Raw genomic sequence first — 21665 nt, forward strand, 5'->3', positions numbered from 1 at the left:
TTTAGGCCAGCCTGGTCTACAGAGTGAGTTCCAGGTCAGCCAGAGGACACAGAGAAACCCTGTCTCAAAAAACAAACAAACAAAGGGTTGAGGGTGAGGTGAGAGGGTGGCAGAGAGATGGCTGCTCTTCCAGAGGACCCAGGTTCAATTCCCAGCACCCACAAGGCAGCTCATAACTGCTTAAAACTCGGTTTCAGGGGATCCAACACCTTCACACATACATGCAGGTAAAATATGAATGCACATGAAATAAAAATAAATTATAAAGGGAAATAAAGAAGCAGGCTAAAGGTGGACATGATGATGCTCTAATCCCAGCAGTCAGGAGGCTGATTGCCACTTTGAGCCAACCTGGGATTCATTACTAAATGCTGTTTCAAAATACAAACAAATAGCAATAACTAACCAAAAGGTTAATGTTTGTAGGTATGGTTTTACTTCCATTAGATAAACTACTTGAGCATTTAGAGAGAGAGAATGAAAAACACACCCATATATTAATGAAGGTTATTCCTTTATGAAGCACGTAGGTGTCTTACTGTTTACATTTTTGATAAAGTGTAAGTAGTTCTTTCAGAAACAGAAATAGAGTTGTTTTTTAATGAAATAAGGGGGGTCTGAAGTGACTTCGAGGCTGTCACTCTCCCTGTCTCCTGAAGCTGAGACTTTGGAGTCTTTCTCTTTTTCCTGATGGTAAAAGGACAGATGCTACCAGTGTGACTTCCGAGACAGAAGTCTTGCTTTGCCTGTCCACTCTTTCCCTATCCACCAAGACTGAGAAACTGTATGTATGCATGTTCATGTGCATGGGTGTGCAGAGGCCAGAGGACAACCTCAGAATGCTGTCTTTCATGGTCCTGGAGCAGGCAACACTGGATGACCAGCAAGCCCCAGGGGCCCTTCTATCTGACTCCTTAGCTCAAGGATTTCAAGAGCAGGTCACCGTGCCCAGCATTTTTGTGTGGGTTCTGGGGTCAAACTCAGACCCTTACATTTGAAGGCAAGTACTTGGCTTGCTCAAACACCCTCACTCACAGTCCTACACTGAGAAATGTTTAAAAACCTGAAGTTCGAAATTTATTCTTATTTTACTTTTGAGACAGAGTCTCATTATTCAGCCTTGGCTGGCCTGGGGCTTGCTGTGTAGTTGAGGCTGGCCTTGAACTCACAGAGATCTGCTTGCTTCTGCTTCCCAAGTGCTGGAACTAGACGTAAGAGCTGTAACACATGGCCAAAGTTTATTTTAAACAGTAGGCAATTGAGAATAATCACGTTTAAACATACGTTATTGAATCTGTGTTATCCATTTATCTTCTTCAAAGTTTCTCTTCATTTTATTTGATGGCTTTTGTTGACTCTACTTCAAAATTTAGTTCACATTTTTGGTTTTTGAAACAGAGTAAGTAACCCGGTAACTCTCAAATTTATGATTCTCCTGCCTCAGTCTCTTTAGTGTTGGGCTTACAGACAGGTGCCACATGCATCTTTGAATTTTAATTTTCTACACTTGATCTTAGCCAAAAGGCCGAGAAGCGATATTTTAATTTTCTGCACTATAATTCACACCAAGTTTTCTTTTCTTTTCTTTCTTTTTTGTTTTCTTTTCTTTTTTGTTTTTGTTTTTTGTTTTGTTTTGTTTTGTTTGGTTCTGTTTTTCAAGACAGGGTTTCTCTATGTAGCCTTGGCTATCCTGGAACTGGATCTGTAGACCAGACTGGCCTCAAACTCACTGATCCACCTGCCTCTACCTCCTGAGCGTTGGGATTAAAGGTGTGAGCCACCATGTCCAGCATCATACCATGTTTTCTAATTACTACAAATCCATGAACTCAGTTGCTCCTCAGTTCATTGCAAAATTAGTCACTGAAAATGTCCTTGGTTTAAGCAAAGTCACTTCAAGATTTTGCAAGCAGAAATGTTAGCTCCTCTGAAGCTCCCTCCCTCTTTAATCCAGATTGTCTGTTTAGTGATTCAACTCATAAACACAGTCAGTGTCTGGGCTAAAACATCTGGGATTAGGCTGCAGTAGACCTTGCCTAGTCCTATTGACTGGTCAGAAGGACAGTTAGGAATTAACAGGGTGGCATTCCATCTGGCAGTGATTCTTGTGTGGTGTTTGGTAAATGATTAATCCTGTTTCTTTGCCTATAAAATCAAGCTGGTAGCCCAGATGGCCTGTGACTCATGCACTGATGGAGCAGCAGAGTGTTGAAATGAGGCTGGCATGTAAACATCCGGGGGACGGAACTCATGCAATGCTGTGATGCTCAGGGTCTCTTCAGAGCAGTGTCTACAGGACGCTCTTCCTGGGTCTGTCACTCAGTCTTTCTCCCAGCACTGTGGTTTAAAGGCCAATGTTGACTTCTACTTCCTTAGTACTATGGTCTGGATGCTTGTGTCCCTACCAAACGATGCTGAAATCCTACTCTGCAAGGTGATGGGTATTAAGAAGCAGACCTGTGGATGATGAGTAAGAAATGAGATCAAAGCTCTCACAAATAGGACCTGGAGAACTCACCTGCCTCTTTCTACCATGTCAGGATGTAGCTAGAAGGTGCTGCCCTTGAAGGAGAAAGGGGGCCTCCAACGGAGTCAGCACTTTGATCTGGGGTTCCCAGCCTCTGGAACTGTGAGGTCTAAATATTGATTTATAAGCTACCAGTTGGCAGGTTTGTTTGTTTTGTTTTGAGAGAGGTCATTTTAGTCAGGGTCCTCTAGAGAAACAGATCTGGTAGGGTTAATCTATACACATACAGGAAGGGGATTTATTAGAGTGGCTTATAGGCTGTGGTCCAGTTAATCCAATCATGGCTGTCTCAAGAGGGAAATTCCAAGAAACCAGGAGTAGTTCAGTCTATGAGGCAGGATGTCTCAGCTGGTCTTCAGCACACCCTGGATCCCAAAGAAGTGGTCTCAAATGTCAGTGAGGGAATGATCGTGCCAGCCAGAGTGAGGGCAAGCAGGCAAAGAGCAAGGTCTTTCTCCTTGCATGGCCTTTATTCAGGCTGCCACCAGAATTCAAGGTGGATCTTCCCACCTCAAAAGATCCGGAATTAGGCTGGGTCTTCTCATGTCAAATGATTTAGTCAAGAAAAATCCCTCACAGGTGTATGGCATTGGGTTTTAGTTATTTCCATATGTAGTCAAGTTGACAAGCAAGACTGGTCACCACTGAGTCTCACACTGTTGTCCAGACTGCTCTCAAGTCCTGGTTGCCATTCTGCTTCAGCCTCCCAAGTGCTGTATTACAGCTGTGCACATCAGGCCCTGCCTTGAAGTAGACAGAATACACTTTCAGGATGTGTTTGAAAGGACCCCAGATAGGGTACGTTATCCAAAACACCTACCCTACCTCCTGCTAATCCAACATGGTTGCACTTAATTTTGCCTCCTGAAAATGCCACAAAATTCTTTATAAAGACATTTTTTTTCCAAAACATTGAGAGAAATACGACCTGAAAACAACAGAAATGTTTGTAGAGTATCTCAAGCTGAAATAAAAACCGTGGTGAGATTTTAATAAACTTCGGGGGGGCTGGAGAAATGGCTCACAAGCCAAGAGTACATGTTGATTTTGCTGGGACCTGGGTCTGGTTCCTGGCACCCACATGGTGGCTCACAACCGCCTGTAACCCTAGATCCAGGGAATCCAATGCCACCTCCTGGCCTCTGACGGTACTGCATACATGTGGTGCACTTAAATGCATTCAGGCACAACAATCAGACACATAAAGAAAAGAGAGATTTCCAGGGCCAGCAAGACAGCTCAGCAAGTACAGGCCACCAAGCCTGATGAATTCAATCCCTGAAACCCATATAGTAGGAGAGAACTGACTTCCAAGTTGTCCTTTGAGTTCCACATCTCTCTATGATGCATGTGTACCCCCTCATAAATCAATAAAAAATAACATTACAATACTTCCAGCTGGTTGTAGTAGTGCATGTCTGTAATTCCAGCACTCAGAGGCAGAGGGAGGAAGATTGGAAGTTCAAGGCCAGTAGAGACTTTATCGTAAAAGCCTGTCTCAAAAGACAACAATAACAACACAAAGCCCAAACCTCATAAACCACTAAACTGTTCCCATTAAACTTCTCTGCATGTTCTGTTTCTGGTGTGCCATGCTCGAATACCCATCCCAGTCACTACACAGCCACAAGTAGGTCAAGATTTAATTTGTATTTGTTTTCAAAACAATTTCCTTCCATTTTTGGTCATCAAGAAAAAATCTTTATGTCCACCTTTGTGAGCCCCCCCCCCACCAAAAAAAAAAAAAAGAAGAAGAGGAAGAAAAAAAAAAGTCCAATTTGTGTTGCCCATATACTTCCTGGCATCAAACCCTGGCAGTCCCTTAAAGTAAACAGTCCTTCCCCGCCCACATCCCAGCCAGAAGCCCCCAGTTGTAGAGAGCTAAACTTCAGCATCCTTATCACAATTTTTAAGAGTTCTTTTGAATGGCTTTCTGTGTCCCTCATTCTCAACTGTGAGTCTGCAGTCATCTAGACCACTGCAAAAGTGTCTTCTTGCCCTTTACAGTCAATGGACACACAGACCAAGGACATCACCATGACCTCTGGTGTCCACACAGGCCACTCGAAGCAACATGGCCCCTGTTGGCAGCACAGAGCGCCACAGACATCTACATGGCCTTCAGGAGTAACAGCAGCCATTGACGTCATCAACATGGCCCCCAGCTGCAGTGGACCATGGACCCAAATGTGGTCCTCACAGGCAGTATAGATCTCAGACACCATCATGGATAGCCCAACTTTTTCAGCAATGTTTTTAATATGTGGGAGATTTTCTTTGCCTTGGCCTTGTAAACTGTGAACAGTAAACAGACTTTTCTAAGTTCTTTGAGTCACTCATGTTCATAAACATAATGATGTTATGGACTTTTAACTTGAATTTGTCACTAAAGTTAGCTTACTTTAATTAGAGATGGAAACAGAACATGAACATCTTATATAGATACTGTTTATTATACACGATGTAACATATTTGCCTGGGGCTCATATAGGGATAATCACAGTCTATTTATTGTTAGTTAAGAATGGTTTTGGCTAGACATTGTTCTAATTTACTTGACCTGGTTCATTGATTTTTTTCTGATTTCTCCTCTACTTTGTTTTCTTTGTTTGTTTGTTTGTTTGTTTGTTTTTGAGACAAAGTCCTATGTAGCCCAGACTGGCATCTTTAACTCTATATGTTTCCAAGGTTGGTCTTGAACCCCTGTTTCTTCTGCTTCCACTGCTCAAATGCTGGGATTACCAGCATGTGCCAGCACACCTGGCTCTTCCTCTTGTTCTTTTGTTGTTGTTGTTTTGTTTTTCAAGACAGGGTTTCTCTGTGTAGCTTTGGAGCCTTTCCTAGAACTCATTCTGTAGCCCAGGCTGGCCTCGAACTCACAGAGATCCGCCTGCCTCTGCCTCCCGAGTGCTGGGATTAAAGGTGTATGCCACCACCGCCCAGCTTCCTCTTGTTCTTTAGACGAGTTTTCTGAAGCTTCAGGTAGACATTCCTCTGTTAAAGTGTCTGCTGGCTCCACTGTGCTCTGAAGGCTGTGACTGAATTTGAGCCATACCGTTGACTAAGGCAACGTCTCAGTGGGAGACAGGGACAGTTACATCATAAACATACAAGTGCTTGAGATTCCCAGAGATCACACTGGAAGGAACCCCTGGTTCTTCCTAGGCATACCTGAGGCCACACCAGTTACCATGAGCCAGAGGAGAAAGATAGGAGTGTGTGGTGCTTGCCTTGAAGGAGCCCTGGTACTCTCTGCAGGTCATTTAGTGCAGCCTAAGATGTTCTAGGTTACGGCTCTGATTAGACTCCACTAGAGCTACAAAGAAACTTGAAAGTAAGAGTGTCTTCTGAGAGGCTGGAAAGATGACTCATCACATGATTAAGAGCACCATCTGCTCTTCCAGAGGACTGGAGTTCAATCCCGAGCATGAGCACAAAGGCTCACAACTGTCTGTAACTCTAGTATCAGGGGCTCTAGCACCCTCTTTTGACCTCTGAGAGTACCAGGCATGCACATGGTGCAGAGACATACATGCAGGCAAAACACACACACACACACACAATTAAGAAGTCTTCTAGGAAGACAGAGCAGAGGGTGTGGCACAAAGATGTTTCCATAACTTTCTCAGAAAAGGTGAGGAATTAAAAAAGGTCACCAGGCGGTGGTGGCGCACGCCTTTAATCCCAGCACTCAAGAGGCAGAGCCAGGCGGATCTCTATGAGTTCAAGGCCAGCCTGGGCTACCAAGTGAGTTCCAGGGAAGGTGCAAAGCTACTCAGAGAAACCCTGTCTCAAAAAACCAAAAAAAAAAAAAAAAAAGAAAGAAAGAAAAAAAAAAAAGGTTGGTGATGTTGGAGCATCAAGGGAGTAGAAGGGGGAGAATATAAATTTGCATGACAGCAGTAGCTTGTACTTAGATGGCACACACCATTGTAAATAGTTGACAGATGGAAATAGTAATACTCATTTAACACCATGAGGTATTACTATTTCCATCCCCATTTGTGGAGGTTAGAAAGAAAATGGCCCCCAAAGGGAGTGGCACTATTAGGAGGCGTGGCCTTGCTGGAGTAGGTGTGGTCTTCTTGGAGGAAGTTGTCACTGTGGAGGCGGACTTTGAGGTCTCATATATGCTCAAGACACACCCAGTGTCTCAGTCTACTTCCTGTTGCCTGCGTATCAACATGTAAAAGCTTTCTCCAGCACCATGTCTGTCTTACACCGCCATGCTCCCCACCGTGATAATAATGGACTAAACCTCTGAAACTGTGAGCTGCCACCTGCATTAAATGTTGTCCTTTACAAGAGTTTCCGTGGTCATGATGTCTCTTCACAGCAATAGAAGCCCTAACTAAGACACCATTCTACACAGGTAGCTACTGTGGTGCCATTCATATTGGCCCACAAAATTTCTGGTTCTTTTAAAGACATCGACCCTGATTTTATCCCTCTATCTAATGAAATAGGCAGAAATGTGGGGGTCTCTTCAAACACCACAGCAAGCAGAGTGCTGATCCATGTGAGGCAAGAAGGAAGTCTGGTTCAACACAACTCAGCTGGTGTTGGTTCGAAAACAAACTGGGCAGTTTGTTTTAGGCATATTTAAGCACAGCACAATTTGGGAAAAAAGATTCCTGATGATCATTAACTCAGTCCCATGCATACAACAAAGCTTAAGACATGACTACATTGAAACTCTTTTCAAAGTACCTGTGACCTCTTCCATAAAGATGGTTCTATTGGGGCTGGAGAGATGGCTCAGTGGTTAAGAGCACTGGCTGCACTTCCAGAGGACCCAGCTTTGATTCCCAGCACCCACATGGCAGGTCACAGCTATCTGGAACTTCAGTTCCAGGGGTTCTGACACCCTCACACAGACATGAATGCAGGCAAAAATACGAGTACATGTGAAATAAAATTAAATAATTTATTAAAAAAAAGATGATTCTATTGACTGAGAAACAGTGCTCAAGATAAAGGTCTAAGGAAGGTTGACTGAAATAAACTTGAGAGTCTAGGGTGGGGACAGGCATGATTTTGCTGTACATATGGTTCTGTCACCAGGCTATTAACCACCTCTGCTCACATTTGTAAAGTACATGTGACATCTCCCATAAGGATGGGTTCTACAGACTGAAAATCAGTGCTCAAAATAAGGGTCTAGGGAGGAAGGGTATGGGATCAACATAAGAGTTTGGGAGAGCCAGGTGTGGCCTGGGCCCTATAGATAGCACAGGTCACCAGGCTATGAACTACATCCATCCCCAGCCTTCTGGTGGAAAACAGGTCATATATCTCTTCCTTTGAAGAGACAGCCCTGCCTGTTTAACACTTCTGTTTTCCCTAGTGCTTATCTGTGAACACAAGGACCTTGTGCCCTCTACACAGAAGTCACAAGCTGTGACTCCTAAGATTGGTGGCAAAAGGCATTGGGGCCTTCTTGTCTCCTCTCTAATGTGGAAGCTAGAGGCCTTACCTGGAAACACTGACCAGCATCCTGGGGTGATTCCCACAGTAGGAAATGGCACCTTTCTGCTAAGGCCATTTTGGAACTCTAGCCTCCATCATAAGAGCAGCTGCTTTGGAAAGGTCTTCTAACCTCAGGTCACCTTCAAATGACAGCAGCTCTAGCCTCAACTGTCCTCAGGAAAGACCCTGAACAACCAACCCGGCTAGGCGTCTCCCAGGTTCCTGACCCAAATTAACTTCAGAGACAGTGAATGTTAGCTATTCTAAGCACTAAGTTTTGTGGTAATTTATCATGCAGTGCTCAATTACCAACACATAAAATTGTGTTTCCAAGCTCACATGACTCACATTACATTAGATTTCCAAGATAGCATATGGAGACAGAGGCAGAAAGAGACCAGAGTCTCACCTCAACAGACGGGATTGTGTTTATTAATGCACACAGCAAGGGGCAGCCTCTCTCACCAGGAAAATTGAGTCTGCCAAGGAAAAAGCTGCCTGGGACCCTTTAGAGAAGCAGGTGAAGGGCTTGGGAATGAGGGGGTTGTTGCAGCTTCAGGGGGTACATGTCTCTGTTACAGTCTCTACTTCCTGAAATTGTTTGCCCAAGGTGAGACAGATTATCCCTTCTGAGTTGACTGTAATCTCAAGAATCCTGTTCCATAGCTAAGCAAGTCATGAACTTGAAATATGAATCCAGGCCTTCAAATTCCAGTGTTTGCACATCTGAATTTTATGTCGTCTTACCTGGGAAGACATTCTGCTCCCTCTGAGGAAGTCATGAGTGTATATATTTGCATGCACCCCGCATGCATGTGTCTTGCATGCACATGTTAGAACCTAAACCCAACACTGACTGGGAACCTGTGAAAACCATTACACTTCAGAAAAGGCCCAACTGGAAGAGGCTACTGTGTAGCAATGTCAGATGATAAGAATAATCCAGACGGCACAGAGAGGTCTTGAACTAAGGGATAGGATAAAAAGGATTAGACAAGCTCAGAAAATGTTTAGAAGGAGGATTTAAAGGATTTTGTGGCCACATAAGTATTTGTGGTATTGGCTATGACAGTGAAGGAGGGGTCACTTCCAGGACTTCCAGAACTGTGTGGACTGTAACCATCATGGTGAGATGGTAGGTTGTGTCTGCAGCTGTGGGGAGAGAGGGGGCTCAAAACATTCCACTTTCCGGTGGTGCAGCTGAGGTGCCTTTTGACACTCAGGACACATCTAGACATGGGATCCCAGCTTCCCAGAGCAGCTTGCAGAGGCGGAGCTGAGATGGGATTGAGAGATATCTGTTGGTCTCTAATGGGTGATGATGTCAGGGCATTGACTCTTGTTCTAGGAGAGATGTGTGCCAGGAGAGACGGGGATGTCTCTCAAAGGAGACCCGGGAAATCCTAACTGTCACCTGTGTTGGGCAGAGAGAAGCCAGAGAAGGGACAGCCAGGTGAAATGGCATCAGAAGACCTGAAGGGAAGGAAATTCTCTAGGGAATGTTCCTGAAGAATCACAAGAGGTCTGAACCGCTGAACAATTCCTGAAATCTGCCTGCTGGATTCCAGACCCGTCACTTGAATGAAAACCCTTCCCGCTGCCCCCTGAGGTAGCCAGCACCAAAGCCCCGTCTCAGCAGACCTAACTGGTTAAATCCAGCATACACTTAACATTTAGCAACTGGCTGGCAAGATGGCTCTGCAGGTAAGGGTGCTTGCCACCAAGGCTGGGGACCCGCGTTCAAGCCCTGGAACTCACATGGAGCAAAGAGAGAACCAACTCTTGAAAGCCCTCCTCTGACCTCCTCACTTGTACACTTGCCCCCACACAATAAATATGAAGTTTAAAGGTGGCTAGGCACGCAATCAGTGATTGTTGAATGAGCACATACTTTCAATAAGCCATGGGGTAGCTCAGCCTTTTGCTTTGGCTATGCATTGCATACACGAGTCACGAGACTGCTCAGGGAGCGAGGCCCCTTGACTCAATACTCTGCCGCAGATGTTAAAGGAAATTTGATGTCTCCAACGGTGCCACACAATTTTGCCTCTCCTGTGGAAAGGAGCTGTGAGTGTTGACAAAGAAGAATTCAAGGGCCTATGGTTCCAGATTGTTTCCTATCATTCTAAGAGTGAGTTTAAAAATGCAATGTGAGGTGCATCGCGTTCTTCTGGGCTCCAACAGCCTCCTTCGAAGGCGCACACTTTTTCCAGCTCCAGCTGATCCAGCAGCAGTTTCCTGTCCATCCGGTAGTCATTATTTTCCAAACTTGTATTTAGGGAAAATGGAACCATGTCAGCACTTACCTTTCTTGCTAATTGGCTGTGGTGATTAGAATCCCTTCTTAAATTATGCTCAAGTTGCTGATCAAGAAAGCCATGGCAAACCCAAAGAAGAATAGGTCACTGATAAAGTTTCAAAGGTCTGAAAACTTCTACTCAGAAAAAAAATATTAACAAAATTGAATTAATGTGGCAATCCTCTTCAAGGCAAAATGTTTCCCACATATTTAAACAATTAAGACAATTAGACAACTGTAAACCAGGCTTTCAATTCTGTGGTCTTTTATAGTAGGAAGGTTCTGTTGTAAACTGAATTTATTAGCCAAGGATGATCATTTGAGAGGGGCATAAAGCCAATGTCGCCTGCTGAGGGGTTCCTTTAGGCCCTCGTTTTAAACTTTCAGAAAGGTTTTTTTTTTTTTTTTTTTTTTTTTTTTTTTTTTTTAATTGAGAAAGAATTGATTGATTACATCTGGAAGAACCTTGCTCCCCCACTCTTCAGGGAAACCTTACCCTTAAGTTCCACCTCCTCCTTGTCTCACGGGCCAGCTCTGCTGGCTCTTCTCACCTGAAGGCCCCAACTCTAGTCAGCCCCTCGGCGAGGAGGGTTCCATTCTGGCATTTTAGGAGGTTCTGTGGTAATTTCCTGGGTGCCTCACATAGGCTTTGTCTATGGAGTTTGCTTAAGGCAGAGTGGAAGGTTAGCTCCACTGCCCAAAATGCCTTCTCTACCATCCTGTTTCCAGGCCCTGCTGGCTAACTTTCTCCATCCATTTCGGCTCTGCTAAGGTGCTCAACTGTTTGGTTAAACACTAGTCACTGGTCATGGTGTTGCTTTGAAGGTATTTTTAAGATGTAACATTTAGGGGTTTGGGGATTTAGCTTGGTGGTAGGCAAGCGCAAGGCTCTGGGTTTGGTCCTCAGCTCTGGGGAAAAAAAAGATGTAACATTTAATTCAGGGGAAATTGAGGAAAGCCTTTGCCACAGGTGGGCCTCATCCAGGGAAAGCCAGAACTGGAGAACTGAGGGTCTCCACAGTGGAAGGAATCCCACATGAAACCACAACACAGACACCTGCTCTGGGGACTGTCAGCTCTTCCTTGAATTTCCAGCCGCTGGTGAGGCAGGTTCAGAGTTCAGACCAGTCAACTCTCACCTGAGTTAAGATCCTAAACTAATCAGAGAGAAAGAGAGAGAGAGAGAGAGTCTGAGAGACACAGAGACAGACAGAGACAGAGAGAGTTTGTGTGTGCTTGGCTTCTCTGAAGAACTGTGGCTAATAAAACTATGGAAAACCAATCCAAGGAGAGAGCCGAGAGAGTTGGCTGAGCCACCTGGATTGGACCTTTGAGGAAGCCAGCATGTAGTTAACCTGTTGCAAACATGACCAGATTGAGGGTATGTGATGTCGCACACCTGTTAGTCCCAGCGCTGCAGAGACTTAAGTAGGGCTGGCAGGTGCAGGCTGGCAGGCTCCACTGTTCTCTCCAGCCTCAGAAAGACCAACCTCCTGGGAAGCAGACAGGTGCACTCTGCCTCCTCCAACAAGAACGCGGCCAGCAACCGGTGCTTTCTCCAAACCCGAGGAAGTGTGGGTGTCACTGATTTTAGCTTTGTATTCGGTTGTAACTGAAGCTTAAGTAAAGGCTTCAGGGGTAAGAATAGTGTACGTGGGTGTGCTTGTGCTTGGGCACACACACACACATACACACACACACATACATACATACATATACACACACACATACACACATATACACACACATACACATACAGATACACACACACACACACACACATACACACACACAGATACACACACATACACATACAGATACACACACATATACACACACATACACACACAGATACACACACATACATACACACGCGCGCGCGCGCACACATGTACACACATACATACATACACACACATACATACACACACATACACACTCATATACACACTCACACACATACACACACGCAGACACACATACACACAGATACACACACACATATACACACACGCAGACACACAGACACACACATACACACACGCAGACACATACAAACACAGACACACACACACACAACAGACACACACACACACACCTTCACCCAGCTTTAACTAGTTTCCTCATTCACTTTATTTTCTTTTTCTTACTTGCAAACTCTCTTCTCCCTCTTTCTCACTTCTCACCGTTCCTTCTTTCTCCATTGATTGATTTATTCGTTTGTTTGTTTGTTTGTTTCTCCGTGCGTTGGATTAGCCCAGGGTTCCACAAATGCTGTTCCAGTGCTCTACAATGGAGACACACCCCTCTCACCTTTCACCTTCCATGGGGCTGGAGGCTTAACTCAATGGTAGAGAGCTGGCCTACCATATACAAGTCCCTGGGCTTGATTCTCAGCACTGCAACACACACACACACACACACACACACACACACACACACACAAACACACACATGCATGCACATGCATGCGTGCACACATGCACACATACACATTTTCAGAACCATTTGAAAGTCAACAGCACATGCTGCAGTCTATATTTCTCAAGGATGGAAATAGTCTAGTCCTTCACAGACAGAATTTAACATCAACTAAACACATCTATTCCAGAATCCATGCTCCAATGGCATCTATTAGTGTGGTATTTTCTTTTAAAGTATTTTATTTTTCTTTAATAAAGGATTAAGTCTCCCTGCCTTCCTAATCTGGAAATGTCAATTATGATATGTACTGTGAGCTATGATATAAATGCTGAGTTTAAAGCTTGCTTTCACAGAACAGATTGTAGATAAGCCAGTGCAGGCTGTAGTTTTCCTCCTAGCCCCTTCAGGTCCGTTCACAGTCCTGGGCAGGAAGCATGCTCCTGGGACGTTCCGCTTAGCCAGCTGTCAGGCCATCCTGGTCCTCGTGTGCTCCTGACCCAAGCTGTCCTCTCTGCCCTGGGCACGTCAGTAGGCACCTCAGCCTTTTGTCTGAAATTCTGTAACAAACAGCCTATTCCAAATTAGAGATGGTCTTGGACATTAGAACCAGATCTGTTTTTCTCCTAATTAATTCATAACATAAAATCTAAGAGCATGAGTTAAAGAATGGTTAATAAGAAAATGCTGAAGTCTGTAGGCACAGGCTTTCCCAACATATGTTCTCTTAGGGTTTATTTAATATATTTTGTAGAAAAAATAATAATGCAATTAGGGTGGATTTAGCCCATATCAAGCTCTGGCTCTGTTTTTCTAGAAAGAGGACCATTTGATTAAATTACTTTTCATCTGAAAATAACATTGGACGGGGAAGTCCCATTAGGCGAACAACGTTGGTTACGCTGAGTAGCTAATTGGGGCCAAAGACTCACATGATGTCACAGACATAAGCAGGAGAAAGTGTCTTCTTCATTTTGAAATACTTTGCTATGTCTGTCAGACAGTCTGGTTAAAATGGCTTGTCAGAGAATTTTTTTTTTTTTTTTGTCCAAAAATGGAAGTCATGCAGTGAGTGTACATGGAACATGGTCATTTTGGCTGACTCACACGGCATGGGTTTCCTGCAGACGAGATTGGAGAGTGTCCACCACACTGAGAAAATTACGGGGATTTCTGCCCTAAGCTTTGCATGTGTCAGTGTGTGTGAGTATGTGTGTGTGGTATGTATGTGTGTGTGTGTAAATGAGTATGGTGTGTGTCAGTTTATGTGAATGTGTGTATGCCAGTATATGTGTGTGGTGTCTATCAGTATATGTGAGTGTGTGTTGTGTATGAGTGTGTGTGTTGTGTATGAGTGTGTGTCAGTATATGTGAGTATGTGTTATGTATGAGTGTGTATGGTGTGTGTGTATGTGGTATGTATATGTAAATGAGTATGTATGTGTGTGGTATGTGTTAGTATATGTGAGTGTGTGTGTTGTATATGAGTGCATGTCAGTGTATGTGATTTTGTGTGTAGAGTATATGTGTGATGTGTGTGAATGTTTATGAGTGAGTATATGTGTGTGTGGATATATGTGAGTGTGTGGTATGTGTGTGAGTGTGAGAGAGTATGTATGTATGTGTGAATATATGTGAGAGAATGTGGTATATGAGTGTTTGAGTGTGAGGGTGTATGTGAGAGAGAGAGAAAGTATGTGTGTGTTGGGGATCAATCCAAGGCTTTGCTTAGTCTAAGCAAGTACTACCCCACCGAGTTACTGAGTACACCCCTAGCCTGAGTCATTAAATGCATTTTCTTGGGAACCATGAAAAGAACTTAGTTCTTTAAAAAAGAAAAGGGGTTTGTGTAAGTTCAGATCTGACAGAGAGGGTATATGTGTTCAGTGTTTACTAATCAGAAATCTCCAGAAGCCAGTTCTCTCTTTGTGGGAAAAGGATTTGTTTATTAGAGTAGGTGTTCCTTAGAAAATTTATCAATAAAATAATTGCCTCTTAAAAGCTGGATGTGGTGGCACATGTCTAATTCAGCACTTGGGAAAGAGAGGCAAGAGGATGAGGAGTTCAAGGCTAGCCTCAACTACGTAAGACCCTGTCTTAGAAAGCAAAATGAGGAAAAAGCCACTTGAAAAACTAAAGTCATTCTTACTTTAGAAACAAACTAATAGAGGCCTAATCAAAGCCAGGAAGTTACTAATAAAGTTTATGCAGATAAATGGCAGAGTCACCCTATCCAGTCAACACTGCCTTTTTCTGGAAATCCAGATGGCTTTGAGCCAACGGGAGGCCTGCTGCCTACGAGTGACACATCTCTGATGAACCAAGGGTTCCCAGGCACATCTCCAGGCACTTGCCGAGATCCACCACTCTGGAGGTCAGGTGAGATGCTCTCCTCACAGCTCATTTCCTCTGCTAGGGAGAGTCACTCACACCTCCTTAGAGACCCCTCTTCTCATGGCCTGAAGGGAATAAACTGGTTCCTTCTGACTGAGGCTATAGTCAAGTGCCCAGCGGGAGGTCCAGGCTTTTTCCTTCCTACTTCTGCAAGTGGTTTTCTACTCCTTAATCTACCTGAAATCCAGAAAGACTGTTCCTCACTTCCTTCCACAGAGGCAGCCTCTGCAATGAGTCATGCGGACACAGAAGGGTTGCTTAGCACCCACGTCTTGTGTCATCTACAACATCAGCAGCCTCCTCCAGTTTTCCAGAGCAAGTCTAGACTACGCCCGGTGCTATGGTCCCCCAGCATCAGCACAGCGTCCCTCGGAGTGGGAGGAGAGAGGACAGTTCTGTCTGATACGTTTATTTCACAAGAGTGGTGGGGTTGTGAGTGTGTGTGGTGCTGTTCAAGACTGCATTGCCAAACCATCATCACTAAGCTTTGGACCTGTGTTTCCTGCCCAAGAGTTTTAGAGTTAGCTCTCACATTGAAGGCTTCAATGCGTTTTGAGTTAAGATTTTATATATGGTAGAAGGTCAGAGTCCGGTGTCTTCCTACTGTGCGTGAATATCCAGTTTTCCAGCATTGTTTGTGGAAAAGGTTGTCTTTCTCGCTGTTGGTCTTTGGTGGGCATTGTTTTATTTTATCTTGAGAAAAGGAGGGCTGGAGGGCTGGCCCAGTGGTTAAGAGCACAGACTGCTTTTCCAGAGAACCTGAGTTCCATTCCCAGCACCCACATCAAGCAGCTTGCAACTGCTTGTAACTCAGCTCCCAGGGGAATCTGACACTGTTGGCCTACACAAGCGCCTGTACACACTTAGACACATATACACAGAAAAAAAAAGAGAGAGAGAAAAGGAAACTCTATGAGTTAGATTTTGCACGTCGCCTTCTAGAGTGCTATTCACGTTTCGGTAGATTTTAAAATCTATGCATCCATTATTGGTTTGTTTTTCTCAAGAGACAATGAGAATAGTAGGTTTATCCAGTGTAAAGGTTATCAGCCCTGGTCCTGTGAAGGGGTCTGCCACACTTGGGTGTGCCTCCTCGTGTGTCTGTGCTGGAGGCGGGTCCTGAGTGTCAGAGTGTCCAGGCAGCAGGACATTTAAGAGGTGGAGTCTGGCAGGGGGCTACTGTCTTTAGAGCCTGCCTGAGAAGGGATCAACATAGTCCTCCTGGAGAGGGGTCTTTTTTAGAGAATTAGCCTGGCTCCTCGGCATCCCCCACACCCACGTGATCTCTCTCACCTGGACTCCCCTATTGTGATGCCACTATGGATGAGGACCTCACCACAGCTGAGATCAACCTCCAGAAGTGTCAGCTCAATAAACCTCTTTTTCAATAAAGCTGCCCAGCCTCAGCTGTCTAGTTATAAGAGTAGAAAACAAACCCATTCTTTTTTTCTTCTTAGGTTCGTATTCTACCGTTGGAGGGTCTTCCCTCGTGAGTCACACATCCCTCTAGAACGCCAATAGACGGAGTAAAAAAGCATTAGTTACTCACATGCCTGTGTGGGTTCATTCACAACACCGTTTCCCCCCAGTTAATCAGATAAAGGGGATTTTTTTAAAAAGATTTATTTATTATGTGTACAGTGTTCTGTTGGCATGTGTGTTTGCACGCCAGAAGAGGGCACCAGATCTCACTACAGGTGGTTGTGAGCCACTATGTGGTTTCTGGGAATTGAACTCAGGGCCTCTGGAAGAGCAGTCAGTGCTCTTAAACTCTGAGCCATCTCTCTAGCCCCAACAGGGAAATTTTGCCCTTAACTCTGTCCCCTGCTCTCACCTCCTCCCCTCTTTTTTTTTTTGAGACATGGTCTCATGTATCTCTAGCTGGGTTCAAACTTGTTATGTAGCCAACAGGGGCCTTGAACTTCTGGATCCTCCTGCCTCCACCTCCCAAGCACATAAGCCACCAGACTGGTTTTATGTGCTGTTCAGGTTTGAACCCGGGACCCTGAGCGTGCTGGGGAAGTGCCCTGGAACTGCTCCACATCCCTACAATCTTATTTCTTAGAACGGTTCTCACTATTGCTGCCCAGGCTGAGTCGTCTGCTCTCTGCCTTGGCCCCTGTCTCTGTACTGCCTCTTTTTGTCTTTACCTTTATTGAGTCCTGGGGAGAAGTGAACAGATGGGAAGAGATTCTGCTTTAGGGACAAGTTCATATTCCTCCGAGGCCAGGCCTGGGTGTGGGGCCACTCTGGTCACCCTGCGGCAGCAAGGACCTCTGACAGGCCCAGGAGAGAGGAGTTCCCCAGAAGGGGAAGTAGGGAGCCTAAAGATAGACTCTGCACACAGCTGTACCAGGGAGAGGCTCCAGGAGTGGGTGTAATGATCCCGAGATGTGCTGGACCCGCCCTTCATGTTTATTTTTAAGCTGGTCAGGCATCGGTACTTGCTTTTCCAGGCCAAGAAACACCGCCATTAGGTACCATCTGAGCAGCTGACGTTTAAGGGCAACATGAAAAGTCCATAATGCCAAAAACCTCTAGCTTTTTCCTCCTGTGTCCCTCACATCTACCTCTAACACACGTGTGCACAAGACAACTGTGTTTTAGGGAAGGGTGAGTTGGCATGATTTTACGATCTAATTGAATTAATTCATCGTACTTAGAAAAAAAAATGAAAGAAAAGAAAGGAGGTGAGGAGGAGTTGCTATGAGCTTTTGCTATGTGGCCTCTACTTTGGGACTCACTTTGCAGTTCAGGCTGGCTTACAACTTACAGGTCTTCCTGTGAAAGCCCCCCAAGTTCTGTGACTTTGGGTGCCTGGGAAGTAGCATATGTTTGTTTGTTTGCTTACTTGAGACAGTGTGTCTCTACACAGCCCTGGCTGTTCTGGAATTCATTATGTAGACCAGGCTAGCCTAGAACTCACAGAGATCCACCTGCCTCTGCCTCCTACGTGCTGGGATTAGAAGCATGGGCCACCATCCATGGACAGCTAAGTAGCAGACATTTAAAATGTAGATGAGTTGCTGATTGTCTGTCTATAGCTTTAAGAATGGGATGTCAGAGTGAGTGCTTGCCTAGCAAGCGCAAGGCCCTGGGTTCAATCCTCAGCTCCACAAAAAAAAAAAAAAAAAAAAAAAAAGGGATGTCTTGAGAGTGCCAGAGGCCCACATTTTGTCTTGGCAGCATCTCTACAACATAGAAGAACTAGATAGCTCTAAATTTTGCTCGGGAGTCCATTGTGGTGGTACACACCAGCAGGCCCAGCCTTGAGAAGTAGAGACGGATGGATCAGGAGATCAAGGGCATCCTCAGCTATGTAGTGAGTTCCAGGCCAGCCTTGGCTATGTAAGACTGCCTAAAACAATGATAACAACAACAACAACAACAAACAAAAAACCGAAGAAGAGCTTGTTTGTCTTCAGAGCCCCTTGCACCTGGCTTACATTCAGAATTTGCATGTCATTCACATCTCGTTGGTCATTAATTTGGCCAGGAGGGGCTCAGCTATTATTACATGTCGGTCTCAGACCACCGGGGCCAAAAGGACTCGCTTTGTTATGTCCCTGCCGAGAGTTGCCTCTGTACTCACAGCTAGCCGTGCCCCTTCTTGGTGTCCATGCTGTCAGGAGAGTTGACTTGAGACTCGGGTACAAGGCACCAGAAACTGCTCTAGCTAACGCTTGGTCTCTAACAAGTCACATGACTGTTTCTGTGACCATTAGGAAGCTGGGGTTTTCCTCTCTCCATTGTCGTCCATTCACTATCTACCCTTTTTGTTTGTTTGTTTTTCCAGGCAGGGTTTCTCTGTGTAGTTTTGGAGCCTGTCCTGGAAATCATTCTGTAGACCAGGCTGGCCTTGAACTCACAGAGATTCACCAGCCTCTGCATCCCAAGTGCTGGCATTAAAAGCATGTACTCAGAACCATCTATAATGAAATCCGGTGCCCTTTTCTGGTGTGGGGCCCATACATGGAGGCAGAACACAGTATACATAATAAATAAATAAATCTTAAAAAAAAAATGAAAAAAAAGAAAATATACTGGTCTGGGGAGATGGCTCTGTGGTTAAAAGCACTTAAAAGCATTTGCCATACAAGTGTGAGGACTGAATTTTGGGTGCCCAGAACCTCATGTAAATGTTGGGTGAGCACAGAGGTCTGCATGGAATTCCAGCCTTGGAAAGTGGAGATGGAATCACTGCAGTAAGCTGGCTGACCCAGACGCACTGGTGATACCCGAGAGGGATAGAGAGACCCTGCCTCATAGACTAAGGTGAAAGGTGATTGAGGAGATTCTTGATATCAGCCCTGAGCCTCCATATGTACAGTGTATGAATACACACACATCTCAGTCCCATCCACAGAACCCGAGGAAAAGCTGCAGTATTCTGGGTGGTGGTGACACACCCCTTTAATCCTAGCATTCAGGAGGCAGAGGCAGGTGGATCTCTGTGAGTTCGAGGCTAGCCTGGTCTACAAATGAGTTCCATGAGTAGCCTCAGCTGTTATATAGAGAAACCCTGTCTTGAAAAACCAACCAACCAACCAACCAGTGATGGGAGGCAGAAGCAGACACATTCCCAGAGCTCACTGACCAGCCAGCCCAGCCTAAGCAGTGAGCTCCAGGCCACACAGAGGAGATCCTGTCTCAAAAAACAAGGTGGACACCTGAAGCTGGTCTTTGGCATACACACACACACACACACACACACACACACACACACACACACCCCACAGGGACAGTTGTTATAGCTCAGTTGGTATAGTGCCTATCTAGCATGCATGCAGCCCTGGGTTCGATACTCAGTACAGAATGCACCACATAGGGTAGGTGGTACCTGCCTGTGGTCCCAGAATTGGGGAAGTAGAGTCAGGAGGATCAAAAGCCAAAGTTCATCCTTGGCTTCACTGAGAGTGGAGGCCAGCCTGGGCTAGATGAGCTCCCATGTCAAGATAACAACATCAACAAACCCATCTCAAAGCAGAGCAACACCTTTGACCAAATCCTTCTGTTAATGGACAAAGATTGACTTAAAATAGGCGGGGACTCAAATGAGAAAAATAGAAATATGGTTTCTCCCTCTCTCTCCCTCCCTCCTTCTCTCTCTCTCTCTCTCTCTCTCTCTCTCTCCCTCCCTCCCTCCCTCCCTCCCTCCCTCCCTCCCTCCCTCTCTCTCTCTCTCTCTCTCTCTCTTTGTGTAGCCTCTAGTGTATGCCCAGCCCCGTCATACTGAGGGATCCTGGGAGAAATGAGGTGATGCCTCTGACTTTAGTGCAGCTGCATAGAAACCAACCACAGGAGGCCTGATGAAAGCCCAGCCTCACTGTGCACTGGACGAAATAGTGTTGTGTTTATGGTGAAGCTCCCGGGGTTAATACGCTTACTCGGGATTCACAGTGGGGGAGATCTTTTCCCTTCCCCGATTCCTCTCCATTCTTTGTCTTCTGATGTTGACTTTCCTTTGCTTCTGAAAAATGAAGTTGAGCAGCACAACAATTTTATTCAAGAGGCCAGGAGTGGAGAAACAGCCGCAGGGCCCACAAATGCCTTCTCCAGCTCCTCGAGGAAAGGACGGCATAGATACAAAGTAGAAGGAATGTGGAGGGTGGGCTGGAAGGGAGCACAGGTCCTTCTTCCCTTAGGTGGTGGGGACACCTGGAACTCCCTTTATGGTCTGGTGCCTCCGTTCCTGGCAGCTGGTAGCTATAATGACGTAATATGGAAATTAGATTATAATGAGGCTGGAAGTTATTTGGCAGCCACTCTGGTCTCATCTTACATCCAATTGGTTTTGGCTAGGCTGCCCGAAGAGGAACTTCTGCCCTGCAGATAGCTTCTGACTGGGATATTTTAAAAGAGCTGTCTTCCAGTTCAGTCTAATGCTTGATCTGACCGACTGTAGAGACCTTCACCTGTGTCCAATTTGAGTGTGGAGAGCCTCGCTTCCATGACTTCCGTTTGGGTCCTCTTCAAAACCACTATCTCTTTGCTGAGTCTCCCAGTCGTACCCAGCATCCTCACCCAACTGCTTGTCTGTGTTCTTTTATATATTGTTGAGCTGTTCTGCCATTATGGATAACTATGCATATGGTAGATGAGCGTTGTCTACAGCTTTTTTGGGGAAGTCGTCTTAGGAAGTAGCTTTCCAGTGAAGGCGTGTCTTGGAACATCAGTTCATTAGGCAGTGTTGGCTTTGGAGTATAGTCTCTCACAGCTTTCGGGGTTGTTGTATTAGTGATTTTGGACACAGTACAGATGTAATGTGTTGCCGGTGAGACTTCCTTAGCAGTCCAGACAGGTGTGGTGTAGACAGCAGTGGTGTTGGGTCATCACAGGGTGGATACTCTTGCAATGCCAACGGTGGCCCCTAGGGGGTGAGGAGGATGTCCTCAGGCACTGTTTACGCTGCTCTGGTATTAAGGAGGCCCTCTGCTAGTGTGTCTCTGGCATTAGTGGGGAACCCGCAGCACTTGATCTCTGAAGGGTAGGTAGTGCAGGCCCAAATGCTGCCAGGGGAGGGAGGGAGGGAGCTGGAGGTGCTTCCTTTGGGTG

Source organism: Onychomys torridus, chromosome 9 (genome assembly GCF_903995425.1).
Source record: "Onychomys torridus chromosome 9, mOncTor1.1, whole genome shotgun sequence".
In the NCBI taxonomy this organism is placed as follows: Eukaryota; Metazoa; Chordata; class Mammalia; order Rodentia; family Cricetidae; genus Onychomys; species Onychomys torridus.